Here is a 9,706-nt window from a genome sequence, read left to right on the forward strand (position 1 = left end):
AGGAGAAAATGAAACAACTGTTAACATTGGTTGCTGTTTATGAATAAGATTATGTGTCTGCTCTGTAATTCCTCTACAGACCTGAACCTGTGATCTGGTCTTTCTTGTTTGAAGCCTTATGAGTGTTGGTCTTATTTTTTCGAATAAGGTAAATTAGATTATCCCCAATGTTTCAGTTATTCATATCTCCTATTGATCTCTTTTAGAGCACCTCACAGAGAAGCAGCAGGAGAGACAGGAATGAAAGCTGATTGATACCTTGTTCTCTGTCTTAGAGTAAATGATCATTAGTCTGTGGTAATGGTGAAAACACTGTTTTCTTTTCCCTGAAAAATAAAGCAGAGGATATGAAAAGTTAAACTCCATGGAAGACATTACCTTTCCATATTTAGTAAGAAAAATGTTTTCTGACACATTTGTTGAACCATTTTTATGCATACAGTTGGGACTGAGAAATCAGAATTTGGCTTAAGTTTTTGTTCTGTTTCTTATCATTTAAAATGACTTAGAATTTAGGGGAGACTGGCTGGCTCAGTTGGTAGAGCATGTGACCCTTGATCTTGGGGTTGTAAGATTGAGCCCCACATTGGGCATAGAGATTACTTAAAAATAAATAAAATAAAAATAACAAAGACACCTGAGAGTTTATTTTTCCTGTTATCAGGTCCAAATGTACTGCTTCTCCATATTCTAGTTTCATCTAAATCCTGTCCTCCTGTGTTTGTCATTGCTTATTCTTTGTGTTCTCTATTACAATGCCTTTGACTATAATCCCCAAATTCTCTAAAACCCTAAAAATGCAAAAACTTTCCTCCTGTCTATGGAAAAAACTTTCCAGATTCTGAAACAAAATAATTTAAATTACTTTAAGTCAAAATAAAATAAAATAAATTACTTTAAGTTATCTTCTCCACTGAGATCATATATGTAGGTATCTTTAGATATCTATATAATATATAAATCTAGATATATATAATTATATATAACATATATAATGCATATATATATAATTTTATTTGTGCAGTTTACACTGAGACACATACACACATACACATACCTCCCCCCCGTATACTATGTTTTATCAAATATTTGTTCCCTGGGATGTAGTGATATATATTACCTGGGGAGAAAATGCTTATAACTTTGAGTGATTTTAGCATTCTTTATATATATATTTTTTTTTTTAAGATTTTATTTATTTATTTGACAGAGAGAGACACAGTGAGAGAGGGAACACAAGCAGGGGGAGTGGGAGAGGGAGATGCAGGCTCCCTGCGATGCGGGGCTCTATCCCAGGACCCCGGGATCATGACCTGAGTGGAAGGCAGACCCTTAACAACTGAGCCACCCAGGCGCCCCTGCATTCTTTATATTTAAGGTATATTATTTAGTAAGTTTTTCCCCATATTTTTTGTTAAATTTTTACCAACCACCCTTATTTATGAAATTAAAATACTCAATTATATAATAAACTTTCTAAGAATGGTACATTTGTATAATAAATTATTTCTAAGGATGGGGTATAAATATTTTTATCTTTGAAGATTTTGATCATCTGAAAAGTTTTTTGGTATTTAGAGAATGTCTTACTTAGATGGTTTTTACTTGCTAGATAGAACATTACATTTCCCATCTTCAGCAGGTTTTTTTTTTTTTAAGATTTATTTATTTGAGAGACAGGTCACAAGTGTGTGTGAATGGGGGGAGGGGCAGAGGGAGTGACACTCAGGCAGATTCCTCACTGAGCATGAAGGCCCAGTTGGGGCTCCATCTTGTGACCCTGAGACCTGAGCCGAAATCAAGAGTCTGACACTTAACAAGCTGAGCCACGCAGGCACCCCCTGATTTTAACCAAAAATTCGTTGGTGGTGGTTTTTGTGTTTTATCTTATGCATCAATGCTCTTGCTATTGACAAATACTTTTGTTTTCATTTACAAATATTCTATTAGTAGAATATTTTAACTGCTGGGATACTTAGGAGGTTTTTTGTTTTTTTAATACCTACTTCATGAGCAACAAGAAAAAAATCATGTAAACATACTATTTTCAAGGTGCAGTATATTAAGAATGTGGAGTTATAATACATAATTGACAAAAGACAGATACTGTGCTTAAGTATGGTATATCTTTGATAGGGAGAAATAGTAAAAATAAAATGAGCAGCTAAAACTTAGATCTTATTTATGTGCATGTGTAGATAAACACTTCACAAAGCATACATATTATAACATGGAAGGGAAAACAAGAAGATATTACAGAAAGTATAAATAATTGGTGGGGAAGCCTGGTTAAGATTAACCAGAAAATTGAAAAGATACCAGGACTAGAAGACCATTTGGTACAGAGGAAGAAGCAATTTTTATTTTTTTATTATTTTTAAAGATTTTATTTATTTGAGAGAGAGAGCAAACACGTCCTGGGGGGAGAAGCAGAGGGAAAGGGATAAGCAGACTCACCTGCTGAGCAGGGAGCCTGACTCAGGGCTCGATCCTGGGATCATGACCTGAGCCAAAGGCAGACGCTTAACCAAATGAGCCACCCAGGCACCCCAAGAAACTATTTTTAAAATGTGAAATATTTGGGGCACCTGGCTGTCTCAGTCCAGAGAACATGCAACTCTTGATCTTGGGGTTGTGAGTTCAAGTCCCACGTTGGGTATAGAGATTACTTTAAAAAAAAAAAAGGGAGGAAAAAAAACATGAAATGTTTGAGATTAAGATGTGAGGGTAGGGACGCCTGGGTGGCTCAGTCAGTTAAGCGTCTGCCTTCGGCTCAGGTCATAATCCCAGGGTCCTGGGATCAAGTCCCACATCAGGCTCCCTGCTCAGCGGGGAGCGTGCTTCTCCCTCTCCCTCTGCCTGCCGCTCCCCCCTGCTTGTGTTCTCTCTCTGTGTGTCAAATAAACAAATAAAATCTTAAAAAAAAAAAAAAGATGTGAGGGTATGTAGACAAGATACATCTGGGAAACTGAAAGGACTTTAAGAGTGTATGGAAAATTAATTCATTATAGTGGGTCTAAAGAAGTAATTAGGACTGGGGCACCTGGGTGGCTTGGTCAGTTATGCCTCTGCCTTTAGCTCAGGTCATGATCTTGGTGTCCTGGGATTGAGCCCCACATTGGGCTTCCTGCTCAGTGGGCAGTTGGCTTCTGCCTCTCCCTCTGCCCCTTCCCCTGCTCATACTCTCTCTCTCTCAAATTAATAAATAAGATCTTTAAAAAATTTTAGAAAAAAAAGAAGTAATTAGGACTGAAGAGAAATAATCATATCTCACAATTAATTTATTCCTTCCTGGGGCGCCCGGGTGGCTCAGTCAGTTAAGGTTCTGCCTTTGGCTTAGGTCATGATTCCGGGGTCCTGAGATCGAGCCCCACATCGGGCTCCCTGCTCCACGGGAAGCCTGCTTCTACCTCTCCCACTGCCCCCCTGCTTGTGTTCCCTCTCTTGCCTTGTCTCTCTCTGTCAAATAAATAAATAAATAAAATCTTAAAAAAAAATTCCTTCCTTCCTTCCCTCCCTCCTTCCTTCCTTCCTCCTTCCTTTTCTTTCTCCCTCTCTCTTCCTTTCTCCCTCCCTCTCTCTCCTTTTCTTTATCTCTTTTTTTTCTTTCTTTCTTTCTCTCTTTCCCTCTTTCTTTTTCTTTTTGTATGTCACAATTTATAAAAAGTCCTGTAATGTGGTTTATAAAATGCTTTCACAAACACCTTAGGTTATGAATATGGCTCTTTTGTGATTCCTTTGAGAACAAGAATCTTTCCTTATTGATCTCTCAACCCTTAACACCTAGTTCTGATGCTAATAGACTCTCACTAGTTACTTACTAAAGGAGATAATGGAATGGGGCACTCAGGAACAAAGCAGAACATTAACAGAAGACAAATGAAGGAGAGAGAACCCCATCCATAATAAGCACAAAACCAGAAACTAAGGAATTGTAACACACACACACACACACAGTCACTAAGACCTTGAGTATGTAAAATCTAGCTCTTAAGAGCTAATAAAACTAGGTTATTAAACCAGGCTGCCTTTGTAAATACCCATAGGACAATTTGATCCCTGTGGTATTAACATGAATGGTGAAAGAAAGAAACAAATTGTTTTAGCAGTAGCTGGAAGTACAAGTTGGCAGACAGTCAAAGTAATTAATCAGTGACCTGGTTCTCATGATACATTTTTCAGAATATCTAATTAATACAATACTAATTTCTCATATGTAAAATGGGAATAGTAACAAACCTCAGTGGTGTGAGGAATAAATGAGATTCAAATGAATTCCTTAATTTGGGTCTGTTATTGTTTTTGGATTTACGATTTTTATTTTTTCCAAATTTTTATTTAAATTCTAGTTAGTTAACATATAGTGTATAGGGACTGTTTTAAATTGTTATGTATTGTTTCTGTGGAATTTCAAATCTTTTAGAGCTAGAGTTTTCTTTTTCTGGTAATGTTGAAGCCTTGGCTTCCCTTTTTCTATGTAATCAGCTTGTCAGAAAGTCACCTATATTGGAGCACATGGGTGGCTCAGTTGGTTAAACATGGGACTCTTGATTTCTGCTCAGGTCATGATCTCAGGGTCATGAGATGGAGCCCCACTTGGGAGCTCAGCAGGAAGTCTGCTTGAGATTCTCTCCCTCTCTCTCTCCCTCTGATTGCTCACACTCTCTCTCTCTCCAAGATAAATAAATCCTAAAAAAAAAAAAAAAAAAGAAATTCAGCTATAAAATATCTGGCGCTTCAGTTGAAGTAGATGCTTATTATTTACGGGAGATTTTGAAGGCCAAAGTGATAAAATTTTTTTTCCTTTTTCTGGCTATGTTCTAGCTATTTGTGTATCAAATTTGGGATCATTTACAAATTGTCCTGGATCCACTCACTTACTATTGCTCTAAGTTTTTATTAGCTTATTGATAAAAGATAAGCCTACAATAAATAGAAACTATTTTGTATATAATTCCTAAACATGTCTAAAACAGCCCACATTTCAGCTGAAGGCAAACTTCAAACTTAGAAAGATTTCTTAGGTAAAATGTTTAAATTTTTTATTTTTATTTTTAATTTTTTTAATTGACTTTTAAAATTTTATTGTGCTTGCCTCGGCAGCACATATACTAAAATGTTATTTGTTTGTTTATTTATTTACTTATTTATTATTTTAAGTAGTCTCCATGCTCGGCATGGAGCCCAATGCAGAATTTTTTTATTTTATATATTTTTTGTTGTTTTAAAAATTTTATTTATTTATTTGAGATAGAGCAAGAGAGAGGGAGCATAAGCAGGGCGGAGGGGCAGAGGGAGAAGGGGAAGCAGGCTCCTTGCTCATGACCTGAGCTGAAGGCAGACACTTAACCAACTGAGCCACCCAGGCACCCTGCAAAATTGTTTTTAAATACAGGAAAATATAGATAACCCCTGCTCTTACTCCCCTTCACATACTCATACAAAAAAAATAACAAAAGTAAGATATGCACATGACCAAAAATCAGTAGTACCAATTTTTTTTTTTTTTTTTTTAGCTATATGAAGGATTTTAGGATTTTATTTCAAAACTGTTTGCTGGCTGCATGTATTGCTTACAGTTTCTACATTTTTTTTTTTTTTAAAGATTTTATTTATTTACTTGAAGAGAGAGACACAGCGAGAGAGGGAACACAAGCAGGGGGAGTGGCAGAGGGAGAAGCAGGCTTCCTGCTGAGCAGGGAGCCCGATGCGGGGCTCGATCCCAGGACCCTGGGATCACGACCTGAGCCGAAGGCAGACGCTCAACGACTGAGCCACCCAGGCGCCCCTCTACATTTTTTTTTAATTGAACACAGTATAACAATAATATTTAAGGAAATTTAAAAATACAGAAAAGTAATTCTACCAAAAACTGTTTTATTTGCTTATTTTTTTTTTCCTTTTTTTTTTTTATTCATGAGAGATAGAGCGAGAGAGAAAGGCAGAGGGAGAAGCAGGCTCCTAAGGAGCAGGGAGCCCGATGCGGGACTCGATCCCAGGACCCCGGGATCATGACCTGAGCCGAAGGCAGACGCTTAACGACTGAGCCACCCAGGCGCCCCTATTTGCTTATTTCTTTTTGCATTTTATTTTTACACACACAACTGACCAATAAATATTCTCTTTTATCCTTTAGAAGAGGACACATAAAGTTAGTTATTACATCTTAGTAAGAATTACATTAAGGAGCCAAGTTAGTTTGTTTTAAAAACATTAAGAAACTTTTACTCAATTGCTAAAACTTTATTCCTTAATTGATATATTTATATACAAATTTATATTTGTATTTTTATATTACGTGTTTCAAGTTTAAGTATAAAAGAGAAGATACATTCACCCCACATAGGAGATCACAGGCAAAATAAGAATCATGAGTGCTTATATATTTAAAAGGATGTTCAGTTTTTCTTAGATTAAATTCCTGCTGTAATTCTTTCTGTTGGTGATGAATAAATTGGTGTTCAAAATGTTGTCTTTTAGATATATTAATAATGGAAGTATCCTTATTTTGCACTTTAGAAGTTTATATTCTAAATATTTTTTTAATTTTATTTATTTTTGAGAGAGAGAGAATGAAAGGGGTGAGGGTCAGAGGGAGAAGCAGACTCCCTGCTAAGCAGGGAGCCCGATGCGGGGCTCGATCCCAGGACGCTGGGATCATGACCTGAGCCAAAGGCAGACACTTAATGACTGAGCCACCCAGGTGCCCCGAAATGTTAATAGATTTCTAATAGATAAGTAAAACATGGCTTCATTCCACTCATTTAGAAATGTGTTAGATACCTACAATATACCCAACATCATGAACATTAGAAAGTATGGAGCAGACATAGGCCTTTCCTCTTTAGGAATTTAATCTAGTTGTAGAGACCTAACCTCATATAAAACGACTAGTAAACAATTTAAGTGCATGGAATATATTGCACAAAAGTAATTTATCTACTTTTGTATCTTCTCACCCTACTCTGCTCACCACAGCTTACTCTTTCCATTCTTGAATTTTAAAAAGAAAAAAAATGTTTCTTTCTAAAACTTTCTCCCTGCTCCACCCATGTTTACTTTTTCTTCATCTTGAAATGTCACCCGTGGTGATTAGTGCATAAAGTGCTACGTGGGCATTTTACATAGAGTTTTTTAAACAAATACTATGGAGTACCAGCTGTGCAAGGTCCTGTGCCTAGGCACTAGGAATACAACAGTAAACTAGACATAGTCCACAAATCCTTTACTTAAAGATCTCCTGTCTCATTGGGCAGGGGGGAGATAAATGGATATATTCAAAACAGCATGGTAAATACTATGACAGAGTAAACACAGGTGCTACAGGAAGTCCTGGCAATTTAGCAGTATGTAACCTGGTGACCCAGTCTAATCTGGGAAGATTGGGGAAGATATCCTGAAGTGGTGGTTTCTAAGCTTAGACCTGAAGGATGAGTAAGAGCAGATAAGGGGAGGAAGAAAAACTTAAAAACAAACAAACCTGTTACTGTGTGTATATAATATACATTCCATAAAATGCATAATCTAAGTGTATAGCCCAGTAAATTTTAACATAATGTATATACCTTTGTAACCATCACTCAGATAAAGATATAGAACATTTCTAGCACTCTTGAAGGTATCCTTGTGACCTTTCCCAGTCCACATTACTTGCCCCTAGATAGCCATTATTCTAATTTCTATTATGATAAATTGATTTTGCTTGTTCCCGATAACATAAATGTAATCATACAGTATTTACACTTTTGTCTCTAGCTTTTCTTTCTTCAGTTTATACCTGTACAATTCATCCATGATGTGTGAAATAATGTTACCTGTTTTTTAAAGATTTATTTATTTGAGAGAGAGAAAATGAGAGAAAGAGAGAGAGAGAGGGAGGGAGGGAGAGAGGCAGAGGGAGAGGGAGAAGCAGACTCCCTGCTGAGCAGGGAGCCTGAAGCAAGGCTTGATCCCAGGACGCTGGGATCATGACCTGAGCCTGAGGCAGATGCTTAACCGACTGAGCCACCCAGGTGCCCCTGTTATCTGCTCTTTAATAGCCAAATAAATTCATCCCTCTCAGATATATACTTAAGCAGAAGTGAAATTGCAGGATCATAGGGTAGGTCTACATTTATACCTTCCAGAGTGATTGTACCAACTGACCCTCACACCAGCAATATAGAGTTCCAATCCTCCACTATCTTGCTAATTTGTTGTCAGTCCTTTTAATTGTAGCCATTGTGGTGGATATATAGTGCAATCATTGTGGTTTCGATTTACATTTCCCTGTTGAACTTTGTCATACACTTACTGGCCATTTGGAAATCCTCATCTGTGAAGTGCCTGTTCAAATTTACATCTATTATTTTATTGTATATTCGTTGTTTTTTGTTTTTGCAAAAGACATTTCAGGCAAGAGTATTGAAAGTGTGGGGCTGTTTGGAGTGTAAGGTGTAAGGGGAGGAGCTAATATTATCATCACTATTTTGCAAGTAAGGAAGCTGAAGCATAGAGAAGCTAAATAACTTGTCCAAGTAAGTGGCAGAGCCAGTGTCTATGCTCTTTATCCCCCAACTTTATTGAGGTATAATTGACACATTATATTTCAAGTACACATGTGATGATTTGATATGTGTATACGTTGTGAAAGGATTCTCACCGTCAAGTTAAGTAACACATCCATTGCCTCACATATTTACCCTTTTTTGGGGGCAGTGTTTGTACTCCTAACCACTGTGATACTCCCTTTTGTAAAAGTCATAGGATCTTGAATGTGAAAGGAACCTTAGCGATTGTCTGATCTAATCCTTTCAATTTTTGTTCTTTTTTTTTTAATTTAAAAATTTTTATTTTATCATGGTAAAATATATATGACATAAAACTTACCATTTTAACTGTTTTTAAGTGTACAGTTCAGTGTCATTAAATACATTCACGTTGTTATGCAACCATCACCACTATTCATCTCCAGAACTTTTTCATCTTTCTATACCAAAACTCTGGACCCATTCAATAATAATTCACTAACCCCCTTCCTTCCCCCCAGGCCCTGGTCACCACCATTCTTCTTTCTATTAACTTGACTATTTTAGGTAGCTTTATATAAGTGGAATCATTAAGTATTTGTATTTTTGTTTTTGGCTTCCTTAACCTAGCATAATGTCTTAAAGATTCACTCACTCATGTTGTGGCATATATCAAAATTCCCTTCTTCTTTTTTTTAAGATTTAAAAAATATATATATATTTATTTATTTATTATTTATTTATTAAGATTTTATTTATTTGAGAGAGAGAGCACAAGCAGGGGAAGTGGCAGGCAGAGGGAGAGGGAGAAGCAGACTCCCCATGAGCAAAGAGCCTCATGCAGGGCTCAACCCAGGACCCTGGGATCATGACCCGAGCCGAAGGCAGATGCTTAACCAACTAAGCCACCCAGGCATTCCAAGATTTTATTTTTAAGTAATCTTTCCACCCAACATGGGCCTTGAACTTACAACCCCGAGATCAAGAGTCACATATTCTACCAACTAAGCCAGCCAGGCTTCTCCAGAATTCTCTTCCTTTTTAAGGCTGAATAATACTTCTTTGTAACCACATTTTGTTTTCATTAGTTGATAGACAAGTTGCTTCTACTTTTGGTTATTATGAATAATTTTTCTATGAACATGGTTGTGTAAATATTTAAGTCCCTTCTTTCAAATCTTTTCTGTGTGTACCTAGAA

At 36.7% G+C, this 9,706-nt stretch overlaps 1 protein-coding gene across 1 annotated transcript in view; it reads left to right on the forward strand.

Moving 5' to 3' along the window:
• The window catches only part of GDPD1 (glycerophosphodiester phosphodiesterase domain containing 1), a 47,683-nt gene that overhangs the window by 10,573 nt on the left and 27,404 nt on the right, over positions 1-9,706 (forward strand). The gene's annotated exons all lie outside the window — the stretch shown is intronic.

This window comes from Leptonychotes weddellii, chromosome 15, assembly GCF_054177405.1.
Source record: "Leptonychotes weddellii isolate Sample4059 chromosome 15, ASM5417740v2, whole genome shotgun sequence".
NCBI lineage: Eukaryota > Metazoa > Chordata > Mammalia > Carnivora > Phocidae > Leptonychotes > Leptonychotes weddellii.